This window comes from Nelumbo nucifera, chromosome 2 (genome assembly GCF_055504915.1).
Source record: "Nelumbo nucifera cultivar China Antique chromosome 2, China Antique-T2T, whole genome shotgun sequence".
In the NCBI taxonomy this organism is placed as follows: domain Eukaryota; kingdom Viridiplantae; phylum Streptophyta; class Magnoliopsida; order Proteales; family Nelumbonaceae; genus Nelumbo; species Nelumbo nucifera.
Genome location: NC_142650.1, coordinates 87145971 through 87164828, shown reverse-complemented (window position 1 = coordinate 87164828; position 18858 = coordinate 87145971). Strand labels below are relative to the sequence as shown.

The following is an 18858-nucleotide window of genomic DNA, read 5'->3' as shown; positions in this document are numbered from 1 at the left end:
CTAAATGATGGCAAGACTATAAATACAATACCTCATAACTCAATGCAGAAACAACCATTCTGAGTCTACCGCATAGCATAGCCTCCAAAGCAAATACGAATAGCTACGTTGTTAACTGGGAGCATTGTGAACCCTAAAACTGGTTCAGAGAGAAGAAAAATAACATTCAACCCGCTACATTACATTCTACGAGGAGCCCAGGAATTTGTTTTTATGGGGTTATGAGCAGAACCATAGATTAACACGTGAAGGTACAAGCAATGAGAAATCCCACAATTAGATAGGAAGAAAACAATAGGTGCATATGCAGAAATGAACGTAGAAATAATTATAAATTTCATGTAAGGAACAAAGAATATAAATAAAGGGGTTAAATAGACAAAAGATGGACTAAAACTAACCTTGATAGTAAGTTTTCTCGTTGAATGAATAAACCAGTCGAACAAAGGAGGGAACATCTCTTGGAGGGATGGCGGGTGGGGTGGAGGTCTTTAAATTAGCGCGGGACATGGTGGCGCGAGGTTTTTCCTACTTTTCTCGATTTTGTGAGAATCATGCGACATAAGTGAGGTCAGAATTAACGAAACAGAAGAAACGCCTTGTGCATCGGTTAGGGCTAGAGATGCAATGGGTCGGGTCTGAACCGATGGACCAAGCCGATTGTTTTGATTATGGTTACAAAATTTAGATCGATGGTCACATTTCTGTAGTTACTACAAATATTAGGAAGTTGATGATTTGTAACCATAATCATAATCTATACGAGGCTTGAAACACTTAACAGAGATTGGACCTCACCATACTAGTAATCCAAATAATAAAAAATGGGATCAAGAAAAAAAGTAATTCTCTTAAACTATTAGTAAAAGTAACAATATGATTAAAAATAAAATTAAATGTTTATAGTAAATAAGTATTTGTTATAGCAAATTAAATTCTTATTTTCCAATCATCCAGCATTAAAGGGCAATTTTAATATAAGATTTTTGTTATTGGATTAAGAGTCTCATGTTGGCAATAACCACATAAGCTTCTGATGACATTGCAAGGGTTTTTATAATTTGAAATATAGAGCTGGTTGTCAAACTTGTTGCCTAATTTTAAATGTATGACCGATTCTGACTATAATTTTTCCTAATTTAAAACTAATTCAAAAGCAAAGCTATTTTCTTATCTAGATGGTGGGTCAATGATCCAACTTTTCTAAGAAACCCATGATATTATAATGAATAATAAATATTTAAAAAAGATAAAACACAAAATGAAAATGTACAAAATTTTTGTCAAAAACATTTGAGAACATTTCTAAGGTTATGTATTCATCATATTAAATAAAAATAAGGGTAAATTTCTTAAACTACCCTTATGGTTTAGTTAACTGACTAACTCTACCTTTATTGTTTGAAAATTGGCTAAGTGTACCCTTACTGTTTTTGATAATTGACTAAGTGTATCCTTAATCGTTAAACATGGATGAAAAAGGTAAAATGCCCGTTATACCCCTATGCAAAATTACATTTTTGTCCCTCTTTTTAATACAATCCCTCTAGGACACTCACCCCATTTGTCGAAAGAGAAGAGAGGAGCGCCATCCATCGATGGCTCGACGCTACTATCGCCGTTACCATCGCCACCGACGGCGGTCGTTGCAAATACCGAACGATAGAAGTCCGACGAAGGTCGGTGAGTTTTTTTCTCCTCTGCTCGCCCAACTTCGTTCTGCAACAGTGGGAGTTGTAGATCTGGGAGGGGCGAAGGAAGAGGAAAATAGGGAGAACGAAGAGGAGAGAGAGAGAGAGGCATTGCTGGAGAGGTCCGCCGCTGCTACAACAGGGACGAGAGGGAGAGAGAGAGAATGAATAGGATGGGGAGAGAGAGAGTTGCAGAGAAGTTCGGACTTTGAATGTGAACGAACTTTGAACGACTGAACGAAGACTCGGAGAGAGAGATTAGATACAGAGGTTTGATTCCAAGAAGAATCTTCGAGTTGTAGAATCTAAACAATTTGTTGCTACTGTCGAACAATACAGAGGTCCTATTCCGCCAGAATCAGGAAGCTGTGCAATTTGAGTTTATTGGATCTCAGTTTGACTAGTTTGCGGGGTCATACTGTTGGAGATATCTGGTTGCCAGAACCTAAGTCAAGGAGTTGATAGAAGGAGAGTAATCTTGGATGCTAACGTCGCTTAGCAAATTCATCCTTGGAAAGAACCAATTTTCAGGTTCAATCCCGTCACAACTCAGCTCGTGTACGAAACTATAGCTCCTTGACTTGGGTAGAAACCAATTCATAGGAGAGATTTCACCGAGCCTGGGCAAAATTCCGGCGCTAGAGATAACTTTAAACTGTAGCTGGAATGAGCTTTTTGGCAAGATCCCAGAGAAGCTCTCCGGATTAGATAAGCTCGGAATCCACTGTGCTTTCGTTCCAGTGGAGGGTCATTCAAAGAACATTTCCGAAGCAGAGCTGAAAGAATCAGCATGTAGCTATTGGATGCTCACCCAGTTAGACAGTTGTATGCCCTTAGCTTCAATCAGAATTATGTACATATGAATTTATTGTAAATGAATAAAGTACACATTTTATTTATGTTCCTGTGGTGTGTTTCTGTGTAATACCCTTAAACTGGACACTTAATGAGACTTGTGTTAGTTTAGAATGTTCACAGCCATTGGGTAAGTCTGGGGAGATTTATCCTGCCAAGGCTGACACTGGTGTGCGGCCAACTGTTGGGGTGGCTTGTCTCAGCTACCAGGGTGAGACCCGAAGCACATGCAGTGTAGGATTAATAGAACCTCTGAACTGGACCAGATTTCCAGTAGTGCCCTGGACCTTGGAGATAGATGAGCAAAACTAGAAAGTTACACCTGACCCCTAGACTCGATTATGATACTGCACTAGGTGTTGGATTGGATTGCCTTTGATGTACCAATCAGTGAGATCCTTAGCGAGGGCCAAAACCTGGGTATGTTGGGACAGTCCGAGAATTCATCTGAATGGGTGATCATAGTGACAGGATCAGCCCCTTTGTCGGACAAAGGTAATGATCGGGGATGCACTCTCCCTGATGGAAACCAAGACTGCTAGTAGCCGATTTCAATTGTTGAGATTTTGTTTTTCAAAATATATTTATATATAAAGATATATATATATGTTATGGTTTCGAAATGATTTGCAAAAGGTTTTAATTCCCGGGATCCATGTAAGCGAAGAGTGCAACACTGTTCCTTGCAGTTGAGGGAGAGGTCCTCCCTTGTCGGGCAGTGTTTTATCATTATGGGCTGAGAGGTTAAGTGTAAAACCATTGAGGATAATACCTGATGGGCTAATCTTGCATCTGCCCACAGTCCCTGGGTGTTACAAGGTGGCTTGGCCCAGGGACCACTTAGGGTAAGTGTTGGGCCCATAGAGCCCATAAGATGGGTTTCAGGGGGTGCACTGTCCATAACAGTGTATTCGACCAAGCCTTGTAATAAAGGTTGGGCTGAACCCATGTGGCTGATGTGTAGATCAATGTTTGGGTCTCACGCCATACAAGGAAGCCCAACTAGGTAGCAGTTTGGAAGGCTAAGTGAGTACATAACCTTAAATGGGCCTTAAGCCCATTTCGAACTGGGCTGATTTTATCAGTCAATTAAAAGGGGCAAATTTTGATATGGATCAACTGATAGGATTGGGCCTAGACCCTATCCACTTAGAGAGTCCAAGATTTAAATGAGATTTAGATCTGGAAGCCTCCTAATTAGATTAGGAGATGGCTGATCTGATCTGCAGATAAGATAAGGGTTATCCCTTATCACTTAAAGGGACTTCTAATCCAAATATGATTTGGATTAGCAACTCCTAATGGGATTAGGAGCTGATCCCTTTAAGATTATGAAAAAAAGAAAGGGGTGATACAGTTAGTGATTGATGTTCAATCCTCTTCAGAGCTGAAAATCACAAGAAGAGAGATTTCTGCACCCTGCGAATTCTCTCTTGTTGCCTCCTTCCTGCTGCCGCCATCACCCTCAGTTCGATCTCCAGTTCTTGGGAGAAGTCAAGATCTGATATTGATTCCAATCTTTTGGGAAAAGATTGGTTGGAGCTGTACTTACAAGCCATCCAGTTGATTCTTGCGAAGGGTCATGTTCTTTTGGAAGAACATTGCTGATTCTGTTCCATCCTACACTGCGCCATCTTCAGTGGGAGCAGATTTTGGATCCTTCCTTGGGCGTGAACACCTCCATTGGGAGATATTGTTTATCTGTATCAGGTACATCCTCCCTCCTACTCCTTTTGGTTCAGATCTGGTTTGGTTCTTGATTCAAGATTGATCATTGAAAAACATGTTTTTCTAAATACAGGGAATTCGATTCCTTGCAAAGATAGGAGAAATTTTTGAAATTCACCCTATCCATTCCGCAAGACTTGGGCGTCCATGTGATGGATATCCCATCCCTTCACACCCAAATGGATGTTTTGAGTTTTTTGAGGATGCACAGCTCTAAGATGGGGAATATCTTATCACGCAATGTTGGGGAATTGAAGGTCATTGCTGAAAATGTTTTTGCTTTAACTAACCGGGCAAAAGTCATAGAAGATATTAAATGCATGAAGATTGCCTCCCTTAATGATGTTCCAATTGTTGAAGCTTCAGATGCTACTGAAGAAGATCACACCCAGCTTATCGATGTATGTCTTCTCAAGCTGCTTCTTATATTAAGTTCTGCTTCACGCTGTTCTACTTCTCCAGCACCGACTTGCCATTTGCCTGTATAACTGTATTGCAGGGAAAAGGTAGGAAACTTATAGGAACGTTCTCTCCAAGTGATCTGAGGGGATGCCTAATTGCTTTACTGCTAGGAATAGCAATGGGGCGGGTTTGGGAGGGGGCACCCCCTCCCCGTCCCAGCCCCGAAGTCATGATACCTTGCCCCGTACCCACCCCATCCCCGGTGGCGGGGCAGGTTCGGGGTGGGGCATCCATTCCCCATCGGGGATAGGGAATCCCTGAATTTTCTCCGCTCCAAGGCAATTACTTAAAAATTATCTATTTTATGGACAATTTATACATAGGATATAGGAATTTGGGGGTATTTTAGAATTGAATTATAATACTTTTGGGGTAATTCAAAAATAAAATTATGGGACCCTAGGATTTTAAAAATTTAGGGAAAAAATAGATATATTTTAAATATCAATATTAAACCTAGAGATATTTTACTAATTTACCTTCGGATTCGGGGCAGGTTTGGGGAATTATATACAAAACCCATCCCCGCCCCGTACACGGTTTTGGGAAAAGTTATTTTTCCCGTCCCCACCCCGTCCTTGTTTAGAGTCGGGGAAAACTCGCCCTGTTCGGGGTAGGGTGGGGCAGGGCCCCAATTTTACGAGGGAAATTGCCATTCCTATTTACTACAGTCATGGCTGTCTATTAGTGTTGTAGAGTTCATAGAGCATATATCAATAGTCCCCAGTAATCTTGCGGGTGATTTAGGCCATTCGGCAAGAGAACTGGTAACTTGCTACGCCAATTCAAGCCTTTCTGAAGTTATTAACAAGGCTGTTGGTGCACATGTGCACCGAGTGTGGGTTGTAGACCAACAGGGTTTGCTTACATGAGTTGTATCACTAGCAGACATGATTCGAGTGATAAGGGAGTCATTGTTGTCCGAATTTGGAGCGACATGAGTGTCTGTAATGTACATACTGACTCCTGAGTAGGTTGTGAGTTGTCTGGAATTTCATGTTTCTCAGGCAAGTCTGGAAGTAAGGAATGCAGCACAGTGAAAATTTTTAGAGTTATATAATGGGACGATGTTCAGTTGTAGTATTTTGAAGTTAAAATCAAACTCTTCATCTTCCACCTACTGCACATTCTGACATGTATGGATTCCAGCTTAAACCTTCAACTGCTCCAAATAGACAGTTGGTCTAATTGCCTAGCATAAGCTAAACCCAAATTCTAATTGGACAGTCTTGATTCCCACATGCACGGGATTTGGTCTTGATTTCTTGTCTGGGTTCTCATGCTTGATTTATTATCTGGGTTCTCTTGATTTCAACTTCTGGACCACCCTTTGCTTGCTTGTAGTCTCAAAACAAACTACAACTGCAGCAACAAGAACACAGAAATAAAGAAAGAACTATAGAAAGGGAATTTGGACTTTGACATTTTCACGATTATAATCGAAGAATCTAATTCCATTTATTTTAGGAAAGGAGGAAAATAAAAGAAAAAAAGTTGGCTAAGTGATTCCAATCAGGACGAAGACTGGCGAGCAGAGGAGAAAAAACTCATCGACCTCCGTCAGACTTCCGTTGTTCAGTATTTTCAGCGATCGCCGTCGGTGGCGATGGCAGCGTCGAGCCGTCGATGGATGTCACTCCTCTCTTCTCTTTCGACAGATGGGCCAAGTGTCAGAGGGATTGAGTTAAGTTAAAAGCAGGGATAAAAATGTAATTTCGTATAGGGGTATAATGGGCATTTTACCTTTTTTGTCCATGTTTAACGGTTAAGGGTACACTTAGTCAATTGTCAGAAACAGTAAGAGTAGAGTTAGTCAATTAGCTAAACCATAAGGGTAGTTTAAGAAATTTACCCTAAAAATAACTGTTAAAATAAAAGCTATTTTTATTTATGATATAAATGGAACACAAAATTTAATAATAATAATAATAATAACAATAATAATAATAATAATGATAATTATTATTGTTATTATTATTATTATTTGGTACAAGTATTTAAGTTTATTTTTAATGATATTGTTATTTTTGTTAATTTTCAATTTTTATCTTAACTATATATCTAAAATTCAAGTAATTAATATGAAGAAAAAATTATCACGTGCAATGCATGTGCTTAATTACTAGTAATACAAATTAGAAATATAAAAAATGCTTTTGTTTATCTTCATTAAATTCCATTAATAAATCTATACACAATAATTATTAATAGAATGAAATTTTATATTTTTAAAATAAACCTAGATGCGAAATCATCAATTTCATGATGTCATAAATAAATAATACAAATTTTAAAATATAAAGAATATAGAAAAAAATTAAAATTTGAAAAAAAAATTGGACACATTTCTATTATTATATATTTGACATGTTAAAAAATAACTATGATAAAATAGACATAATTTTATTAATGATGGACATCAAATATACAACTTAAAACCAAAGGAAAATTAAACTGAGGTATATATATATATATATATATATATATATATATATATATATATATATATCTAGAAATATAAAAAATGCTTTTGTTTATCTTCATTAAATTCCATTAATAAATCTATACACAATAGTTATTAATAGAATGAAATTTTATATTTTTAAAATAAACCTAGATGTGAAATCATCAATTTCATAATGTCATAAATAAATAATACAAATTTTAAAATATAAAAAATATAGAAAAAATAAATTTTGAAAAACAAATTGGACACATTTCTATTATTATATATTTGACATGTTAAAAAATAACTACGATAAAATAGACATAATTTTATTAATGATGGTCATCAAATATACAACTTAAAACCAATGGAAAATTAAACTGAGGTGTGTATATATATATAAAATTGTTTTTTCAATCCAAGTGGTGGGTTAGTGGTTAAACTGTCCATGTCAAATGGAACTTATTATTAAATAATAAAATACATAAAATTGTAGAAAATGTAGAAAATTGTTGATAATTTTGGGTACATTCTATAATATTATATATTCATCATATAAAAAAGTGTGATTAATGAAAATTATTTTCATTAATGATAGAAATGGGGTAAAAATTAGGATAAAAAAATAAAGAGCATTAATATCGAATATATGACCCGACTAACCATGTCAAATGGTTCAATAATTTAATTAGCTAGGTCATTGTTGGTAAGTGGCTTGGTAGGGACGCAAATAGATCATATTGGATTTGAATTAGAGTATATTCAAATCTAATTTAATTCAAAGATTCGATCACGTCTCATAAATATTGTTTTGAATCCAAATCTGATCATGATGCCAAATATTTGAATCTGATATGATCCGATCTAATTTTTTTAAAAAAAGTAATAAATTATTAAAAGAAAAAAATTTTATAGTTGAAATAAAAAACAAAAAATATAAGTATTTTTTCAACGATTTCTATCAGATAAAAAGTTTACAAAAATGCAATATAAATGACATATTTATAAATAAATAATAAATAACATATATATTATATATATAAATAATTTATTTGACCATAATATTGAAAACCAATATTCAAACAATATATTGGAATAGCATTTTCTCTTGGTAAATAAGTAATTTTTATTATCTCATAAATTAAATAATAAGAAATAAAAATATAGAATTTTTTTATAAATTTTTTAAAATAAATTTGAACATATATACATTAATATTATATATTCTTCATTTTAAAAAAATATGTTTGAAAAAATGAGAATTATTATTAGTGAAGATAGAAACGAGTAAAATGAATTAATGTCTTAATCATAGTCCATTTTCCTGGTTAAATAGGTTAATGGTTTAACCAATAAGGTCCTTTGGTTACTGATTATTATCATCATCATCATTTGATACCGCCACATGCAAAAATAATGCGAAAATAAGATTTACTTTTATTGACGATGAAAATGAAATACATGACTTAAAATAAATTGAAAAAGAAAAAAATGGTTTTTTCCATCCAAGTAGTGGGTTAGTGGTTCAGCTATCCATGTCAAATGGATCAACACATGATGTTATTATTAAATAATAAAATACATAAAATTCTAGAAAATGTAGAAATTTGTAGATAATATTGGATACATTCTACAATATTATATATTCATCATATAAAAAAAGTGCAATTAGTGAGATTTATTTTCATTAATGATAGAAATGGGATAAGAATTAGGATAAAAAATAAATAACATTAATGTCTAAAACATGACCCCACTAACCATGTCAAATGGTTCAATGATTTAATTAGCTAGGTCATTATACGCAAGTGGTTTGTTAGGGATGCAAACAGATTGGATCGGATTTGAATAAGGGTATATTCGAATTCGATTCAATCCAAAGATCTAATCAGATTTTATAAATATTGATTCGAATCTGAATCTGATCAAGATGTTGGATATTCGAATCTGATACGATCCGATTTAATTTAAAAAAAATAAATTATTAAAAGGAAAAGAAAATATAATAGTTGAAATTAAAAAATATATATAAGTATTTTTTCAACTATTTTCATCATATAAGAAGTTTACAAAAATGCAATATAAATAACATATTTATAAATAAATAATAAATAGCATATATATTATATATAAATGATATATATATAATTGATTTAACCATAATATTAAAAACCAATATTCAAACAATATATTGGAATTGAATTTCCTCTTGGTAAATAAGTAATTTTTATCATCTCATAAATTAAATAAAAATATAGATTTTTTTATAAATTTTGTAGAAAAATTTGAACATGCATTAATATTATATATTCTTCATATTAAACAAAAATATATTTCAAAAATAAGAATTATTGTTAGTAAAGATAAAAATGGCTAAAATACAAAGAAAAAAGTTAATTAATGTCTTAATCATAGTCCATTTTTCTGGTTAAATAGGTTAATGGTTCAACCAGTAAGGTCATTTGGTTGCTGATTATTATCATCATCATCATTTGTTATGCATACACTTTTACTAATACCTCTAAGTAGAGATTGTTTGTTGAGGGTCATTGATTAGCATAAGCAAACGATGCATTGGACTCACTTCCTAAGTACCTTCACTATTGAAATCTTGGGAGCATGAAGATGAATGCTAGCAGATTGTGGAGAAACAACTTTTGCCTTAATTGCATCGCTATTTGACTCTACACTCCAAGTTGGTGTCTATTTTTGATCTGATCAATGTATGGTTTGAGAATGTATGCCGAAGTGTTTCATAGTCAATTAGGTATGGATCTAATGGGAGGCAGCCGGTTGTAATGCATAAATCAACGAGGCAAAAGGCTTGTTTGTTGCTTGATGAGGCAACATTTTGGTTTGTTTTGTGGCTCCTATTTGGGAAAGGAAGGGAAGAATTATCATTGCCATCATCCACATCACATCTTGAGGCATGTCTGTCTATAATGACAGACCATACAACACAATTATGCCCTCTTAAATTAGAGATTAGGGTGAGAGGATGTCATGTTGGCTTTTATATGCCTAGTTCAGGAAGTTTAACATTCGGTTAAGGAGTTCAAACGTTGCTTCTACGTGGCTGGCAATAGGAGTATGTTCACAAGCCTTCTTAGGAAGATCAGATATTTGAGGAAACCTATGGGTGTTTAATATACCTCTTGACTCTTTAGCTAGACCAACATTACTTGAAATGGGGAGATCAACCAGCCCAGATTCCATTTCATTGGAGTAGTCCCAACTACATTAGAAAGCTTGAGGAAACTCATCGTATTTGGTACTGCTGCCGGTCAAAATGGGCTGAGGGCAACAATATCAATTTGCTCCAAAGCCGAGATGTGGTTTAGTAGTTCGAGGCTTGGAGTGGTCGAGGGCTAGTAGGACCGTCCTGTGAGGAGTAGGGGAAGAACATTAGAGGCCCCGAGTTGGTACTTGAGGCGGAGACTCTGACGGTCAAGTTAGTATGAGTGCGGTGCAAGGTGGACAAGGCCTGAGGTGTGAATACTCAGACAAGGCTACAAAGGACACTAAGAGTTCTCAAGTTCTTGTTCTTAATTCTCAGTTCCAGTCTTTTACCTTGAGAAGAATGCCTCCTATTTATACTTAAGGCCGCCTGGAGGTAGGTGGGCTCAGACGGTCCGGATGAGATTTGTACGTGGGGGGGCATGGTCATTCGATGTTGTCAAGTGTGTCCACGCCATTGGTTCTGGAATGCACGCTGAGCTTTGTTCCGCACGCACCGTTATCAGGTCAGCCCTAAGCACCGTCGTCTAACATGTGCAGGCCCGCTATTGGTCAAGGCCATGAGCGCCTACATCATTTGCCCCCCACTTTCAAGGCCGTGGTGGAGGTATGAGTTGAGGACCTTCGCTTCGGCCGAAGAGAGTGTGTTAACACACCTTGGCTTGGGAGCGAATTGACAGTGTTGCCCATAGCCCATTTTGACCAGCAATAATTGGTGTCGTTTGTGAGAACATCGCTAAGACTCCCTTAACACACTCGAAGAAACTTAAGCAGTACTCCTAAGATTTAGCTGACATGGCAAGAAGCACTAGGAACACTCAGAACTTGGACACCATGGACCAACTCTAAGTGGTCCTCGACTAGCTGGACAACCTCGCCCAATGGATTAACGAGGTGCACCCCCCGGTAGGAGGCTGCCCCCAGGGCGACTGCCCCGCCGGGAGCTCAGAGTACCATGGTGAACGCGCGTTAGTGGATCCATTAGCCATTGATCCAATCGACTCCCGCCGAGCCAACCCCTCAAAGTCCGACAGCGGTCGACGCACCAGCCAACCGCCGAGGGCCTCCCGACCCCTCAGTTAAAGAGGGGAAGAATCAACATAGTCTCGCGACCATTGCCGAGACCAAAAGCATCACCACCGCCGTCGACGAGAGAACTCATGGGACAAAGGCAGGCAATCAGGCCACCACAGCCCCCTTCAAGGGTTGAGGGTCGACGCTGTGCCTCTCCCTCATGCGTTTCGGACCTCTGAGACCTCCTGAACAACAGGCAGGCCAAAAGGAATGGACACGGGCCCGCATCAGAGTATTCGAGGAATTAGGCCGACCCCTACCATGTCCGAGAGGACCAGGGCGGGGCCCAGGTCCCCTTGACCAAAAAATTGTTGATTTGAAAGCACAACTTGGAGCTGTCAAGGACGAGCTCCACCAAGTCAGAGAAAGCTGAGCTGAAGCCTCGACCAGCCAGAACCCTCCGTCCAGGAAAATGGATGCCTTCATCGTGGACATCATCTCCAAACCTCTCACACCACACTTTAAAGTGCCCACACTCGAGATGTACGATGGGGCAACAAACCTAGACGACCACCTGGAAAGTTTCAAGGCGCTCATGCTCCTTTATGGATATTTTGACGCACTGATGTACCAGACTTTCCAGACGACCTTTGAGGGGGCGGCCTACTGATGGTTCTCTAGGCTCCCCCCTTGGTCCATCAGCTCATGGGAATAGTTTTCCAACCTCTTCCTTATCCACTTCATCAGTGGCAAGTGATGCCAGAAGAGAGTCGTCTCTCTTATGGCTGTCCGACAGAAGCGAGGTGAGAATCTACGGTCCTACATCGACTGCTTTAAGAAGGAAGAACTGAAGGTCTGGGATCTCGACCCCATGGTCTCTATGCACACAACTATCAATGGCTTACTAATAGGCTCGACCCTCAGGTGCTTGGTGGCCAAGACACCACCGAAGTCTAAGGCATAATTCTTGAAGAAGGCCCAGAAGTACACCGCCGCCGAGGAGGCCTTGGCCGGCGACCGCCACGAAGGAGAGGCCGACCACGCCACCACAGAGGCCTGAAGAAAAAGAAAAGAAATGGAGACAACCACAACAACAACTACAGAGACAGCAAGAAGCCACCAGCCTCGCCCATGGCTTACAACAAGTATACGCCACTCAACTCCACCCGGACGCAGATCCTCATGCAAGTAGGGAAGGAGGAGTACATCAAGTGGCCTGAGAAGATGAAGAGGAACCCCAAGAGGGGAAATCCAAAGAAATACTGTAAGTACCACTGCAGCACCAACCACGACACTGAGGACTGCTATGAGTTAAAAAATGAAATAGAGTCCCTCATCCGCTACAACCACCTGAAGCAGTACGTAGGAGGCGAGGCTGGGGCCTTGACCTCGTAGCAACAGATAGCCAGCGTCATAGACGTCATTATCGAGGTTACGACCTTAGGAGGAGCCTAAGCATCGGCTCGCAAGGCCTACACCAAGCATTTGAACATCCAAGAGTCAGCCCCCAAGAAGCAGAAGCAGAGCGAAGCCCTCGTGTTCACAGATGAGGACTTGTGGGGACCTCAGTCCCCCATGACAACGCGCTCGTGGTATCTGCCGTTGTTGCAAACTTTATGATGAAGAGGATACTAGTGGATAGTGGCTCCTCGGTCGATATCCTCTTCTATGATGCATTTCAGAGAATGAAGATAGCGCTCGAGTGCCTGCAGCCTACTGAGGTGCCGTTCATCGGCTTCTCCAGTAACGTAGTCAGGCCGAAGGGAAGAATAACCCTACCAGTCATGGTAGGGATGGAACCTCAGCAGGTGACGAGGATGAATGTGTTCTTGGTCGTGAGGATCAGCTCCCCCATGACAACGCGCTCGTGGTATCCGCTGTTGTTGCAAACTTTATGGTGAGGAGGATACTAGTGGATAGTGGCTCCTCGATCGATATCCTCTTCTATGATGCATTTGAGAGAATGAAGATAGCGCTCGGGTGCCTGCAGCCTACTGACGTGCCATTCATCGGCTTCTCCAGTAACGTAGTCAGGCCGGAGGGAAGAATAACCCTACCAGTCATGGTAGGGGTGGAGCCTCAACAGATGACGAGGATGAACGAGTTCCTGGTCGTGAGGATGAGCTCCCCCTATAATGCCATCATCGGGAGGCCGACCCTCCACGCACTCAAGGCAGCCATCTCCTCCTACCACCTCGCCCTCAAATTCCCCATTGAGCACGACGTCAAAGTCGTTCGAGGGGATCAGCAAGTCGCTTGCTAGTGCTACGTGGCAGCACTAACTGGTAAGAACAAGGAAGCCCTGCCACTTGAGGGCCTCGACCTCAGGGAGGAACCAGCGAGCCGAAGCCAACCGGCTGAGGACCTCATCTCGGTTCCCCTAGATGAGGCTGAGCCCGAGAAAATAGTCCGCGTCGGGTCCAACCTTCCCCCAGAAAGCCTATCTGAACTGGTAAATTTCCTTAGAACTAATGCTGACGTCTTTTCTTGGTCTTCCGCTGACATGCCCAGAATTGACCCTTCGGTCATTACTCATAGGCTGAGCGTGGACCCGAGCTCTAGGCTTGTTTGGCAAAGAAATAGGAACTTTGCACCAAAGCGATGAAAGGCTATAGGAGAGGAAGTTGACAAGCTACTCGACGCCGACTTCATTTGAGAGGTACGTTACCTTGACTGGTTGTCAAATGTGGTTATGGTAAAGAAAGCTAATGGGAAATGGTGGATCTATATTGACTTCATAGACCTCAACCAAGCTTGCTCCAAAGATAGTTTTCCTTTGCCAAGGGTAGACCACCTCGTCGATGCCTCTGTAGGGTATGAGCTACTTAGCTTCATGGATGCCTTCTCTAAATACAACTTGATCAAGATCATGGCCTTCAGCTTCAAGAATGTCGGGGTCACCTATCAACTCCTCGTAAACAATGTTTTCAAGCATCATATGGGGAGAAACGTAGAAGCCTATGTGGATGATATGGTGGTGAAAAGCCTAGAAACCTTGGACCTAGCTAAGATTTTCAACACCTTGCAGAGATACAACATGAAGCTCAACCCCAGCAAGTGTGCCTTCAGCATCACATCGGGAAAATTCCTAGGCTTTGTCGTAACACAGCGACGCATAGAGGCCAACCCAAAGAAGATCTGAGCTATCTTGGATATGGCACCACCTCGGTCGATCAAGGAAACCCAAAGACTTACCGGCCGAATGGATGCACTGGGCTGCTTCATGTCGAAGTCGGCCAACCGTTGTATGCCCTTCTTTTGGGTCATCAAGAAACTGAAGAACTTTTAATGGACGAAAGAGTTCCAGCACGCTTTTGAAGAATTGGAGTCCTACCTTGCCTCGCCTCCCCTCCTCACTTGGCCACTCCCAGGAGACGTATGTACCTATATCTCCCGATTGGGGACGAGGCCATCGGCTCGGTATTGATAAGAGAAGATGGAGTATAGAGACCAATCTACTATTTCAACAAAGTTCTCTGCGATGCCGAGACCCGATATCCCGAGGTGGAGAAGCTGGCCTTCACCTTTGTGGTCTTGGCTAAGAAGCTCAGGTCGTATTTTCAAGCCCACACCGTCATGGTCCTAACCAATCAACCCCTTAAAGCCGTCCTTGCCAAGCTTGAGGCCTTAGAACGACTAACCAAGTGGGCCATCAAGCTGTCTGAGTTCGATCTCCAGTACCAGCCAAGACCTACAATCAAAGCACAAGCCTTGGCTGATTTCATGGCAGAATGCACCTTCAACCGAGCTCTCCGCTGAGCCCCTGAAGAAGAACAAGATGAAAGACATTAGCCGACTGAAGGAGCTTGGCCCACTTGGAAACTATTTGTTGATAAATCATCTAACTCCAAGGGAAGTTGAGCCGACCTCGTACTCCTCACCCCGGATAACACTGAAGTAGAATATGTGTTGAGGTTCGACTTCTCGGCCTCCAACAATGAAGTCGTGTATGAAGCCCTTCTCGCCAGATTACAGGTCGCGAAAGATCTCGGCTCCCAAGACATTGAGCTCTTCAGTGACTCCCAATTGGTGGTGAACCAAGTCAACAGTGAGTAGAAGCCAGAGAACGGAGCATGGCCAAATACCTAGTTAAGGTTCAAGAGCTCGCCCGCCACTTCCAGCACTTCTCCCTACGACAGGTTCCACGATCCGAGAGCATGAGAGCCTTTGCCCTATCAAAGTTGGCAAGCACTTCCGGTGCGGCCCTTGGATGCACCGTTTGCATGGAGAAGCTAGCTTGCCTCCCATCGAAGAAGTTCAAGTCCTCCTAGTGTAGGCCGAGCCATCCTATATGGATCCCATCATGATCTTCCTCCTGACCAAGCAGCTGCTCGACGACAGAAATCAGGCTAGACGAATCCGACGACAGACTATCTACTACACCTTGTTTGAAGGGAGGTTGTACCAAAGATCCTTTACCTTGCTCCACTTTCGATGCCTCCGCCAAGAGGAGGGCGAGTACGTGGTCTGAGAGATTCACAAAGGCATCTGCGGTAACCACCTTGGAGGTAGAGCTTTGGCCCAAAAATCAGTAAGGCAAGGGTATTTTTGGTCGATAGTATAGAAGGATGTAGTTGTGCTGGTGCGGAAGTGCGACTGGTGCCAGAGACACTCCAACATCTCCCACTAGCAAGCCACAACCCTGTCATCCCTCAGAAACCCCTGGCCCTTTGCCAAGTGGGGCATGAACCTCTTTGGTCCCTTCCCTCAAACCATAGGAAACGAAAAGTACCTCGTCATCGCCATTGTCTACTTTACCAAATGGGTCGAAGCCGAGCCCCTGGCTACCATCACAGCTAGAGTGATACAAAGTTTCTTCTGGAAGAACATCATCTGTCGCTTTGAACTCCCCCACATGCTAGTCTTTGACAATGGGAAACAGTTTGACGATGCGAGGTTCCGTGAGTGGTGTGCCTCCCTCAACATTAAGCAATAGTACACCTTGGTAGGCTACCCTCAAACTAACGACCTAGCTAAGGTCACCAACCGGATTATCCTAGAAGGATTGAAGACCGGACACAACATAGACAAAGGCCTCTAGTCCGATGAACTGAACATCGTCCTGTGGGCCTACCGAACGACAGCTCGGACAACCACGGGAGAGACCCCATTCAACCTAGCCTATGACACCGAGGCTGTCATCCCAGTAGAGATCGACTAGCCGATGCTTCGAACTGAGACGTACAACGAAGAGCTCAGACCAACCTAGACTTGCTGGAAGAAGTTCGAGAACAGGCACAAGTCAGAGTAGCAACATATTAGTAGAGAGTAGCTCGCTACTATTACTCAAGGGTGAAAGAGAGGCACTATAGAGAAGGAGACCTCATCCTCAGAAAAGTCATGGTGCCCGAGCCTGGTGTAGGCAAGCTCGGCCCCAAGTGGGAAGGTCCCTACAGAGTCAAGCAAGTTGTTGGCCCCAATACATTTTGACTCAAACACTTAGATGGAAGACTAGTCCCTAGTAGCTGAATAGTGAATGCAAGTGCAAAGTTCCTCCCCCTCGTCCCAGTGTTTTAGTGTACAAGTTCTTATTTTTGACAAGTGGCCAAGACCTGTTGGCCACACAACCGGCCGACGCGTACAACCTCCCCTGAGGCCAAAGGCTCGGACTGGACAGTTGTCAGGACACTCGGTTCTTCATGAATCATACATCCGCCATGCCTTCATGCTAAGGCAGTGAATGACATGGGCCTCGGCTACAAGCATCGACCAATAACCTCGGCCTATAATGAACAAACACACTAAAAATAATCTAAGTACCTTGCAAAGCAGGAAAAAGACGGTGACCTCGGTCAAGCACGCCTTGGTAGCTTAGGCCTCCCGAAGGATCACCATGAAGGAACTTCTAAAAAAGGTAAGCCAGCTCAGCCAAGGTATACCACTCGTCCCAACCCTTGGCGGCAACAGGCCTCCTCGGCTTCACACACCTAGCGTGTCAAAGGTCAGGTGGAGCACAACCCCGAGCACCTCGGTGGTTCACCTCGACCTCGCCCATCCTAGTTCTAAGGGGACAAAGAGTAGGCTAGGAGAGCTGACAGCAACTTCCTTTCCTCCCCGCCGAGGGAAGGGGCCCCGAGTACCTCAGTGGCACAGCTTGACCTCGGCCAAACCCCTTTAACTTTCTAGGCGAGTGACTAAATAATAGGCCACTTTGGACATTGACTTTTTGCTACTTGTGAACTCTAGAAAAGGGGGACAAACCCTCGAGCAAAAAAAAAAAAGGAGAGAAAAGCAAGCACAAGTAATGAAGGCACAAGATACGCAAAAAGAATATTTCATTAAGTATTTACGTTCAACACTAACAAAAGATGAGGCATCGGATGGGGAGACTGGGCCCCTTACAAAAAAAGATAAACAAAGATACAAGAAAGAAAGCAATAGTTGGCGACAAAAAGCAGGAAGTCAGGCCGAGGACGGTGAAGTTGTTGAAACTAGACAAGGCCACAAAGGAGAGTAAGAGTTCTCAAGTTCTCATTCTTAATTCTCAGTTCCAGTCCTTTAGATTGAGAAGGATGTCTCCTATTTATACTTGAGACCGCCTGGAGGTAGGTGGGCTCAGACAGTCCAAATGCGATCCGTACGGCGCGGTCATTCGAGGATGCCATGTGCATCCGTGCCATTGGTTCCAGAATACACATCGAGATCTATTCCGCGCGTGCACTGATTGGGCCCGCCTTGAGTGCCGCTATATAACATGCGCAGATCCGCTATTGGGCAAGGCCATGTGCAGATAAATGAAGACCCACTGATGAAAATTTCTAAAGAGATGACCATTCTGTGAAGTTTAATAAGCCTGAGTGTGGGAAGTTGCAGTTTTGAAGGACTATCTATGAACTTGGGTGAAGTCACCTTATTATTGGGTATAAGCCTTGGTGGAAGGATTCTAGAACAGCAGGGTAGTGGCAAAACTCTCAGGACTCTAGATTTGTTCTCCAACTTTTTTTTTCCTGATCCAATTCTAGAAGACCTTGTGGGGGCTAGAATAAGTATAAGGGAAATTCTTAATCAGTACCCTATACTTTGGCTCAAGTGACAATTTGGTCCTTGAACTTTAAAATGCGACAATCCAATATCTAAACTTTGAAAATGTGACAATCCAGTACCTACCTGCCATTAACCAATCCGTTAATCATCCATTAAGTGACATTTGAAAAGTCAAAAATGCCCTAAGTGAAGGAATGTGAAAACCATCATATGGTTAGCCGCTAGATGGTTCGGCGAAATTTCAAAAAAAATATTTCAGCCTTCTAGGAATCGCATTCCCTAGTTTGAGAATTGCATTTTTCTAGGATTGTTCTTGCATCGAAACCAGATCAGATTTGAAACTGAAAGGAGGGAGATGTATACCTGGTACAGATTCCACAATTGTAGCTTCCAAAGTGGTAGTTCACACCCAAATTAAATCCCACAACCAACTTCCACTGA

The 18858-nt window shown here is 41.4% G+C and overlaps 1 protein-coding gene and 1 pseudogene across 1 annotated transcript in view; one reads left to right on the top strand and one right to left on the bottom strand.

Moving 5' to 3' along the window:
- RECQ4A (DNA helicase (RECQl4A)) overlaps positions 1-539 on the bottom strand; it is a 69444-nt gene extending 68905 nt beyond the window's left edge. Inside the window, exon 1 of the mRNA XM_010271117.3 lies at positions 402-539. The gene's annotated coding sequence lies outside the window, so the exon portion shown is untranslated. The remainder of the gene's footprint in view (positions 1-401) is intronic.
- Positions 540-1469: 930 nt separating this feature from the next.
- Positions 1470-5677, top strand: LOC148802418 (SNF1-related protein kinase regulatory subunit gamma-like PV42b; annotated as a pseudogene).
- The last annotated feature ends 13181 nt before the right edge of the window (positions 5678-18858 follow it).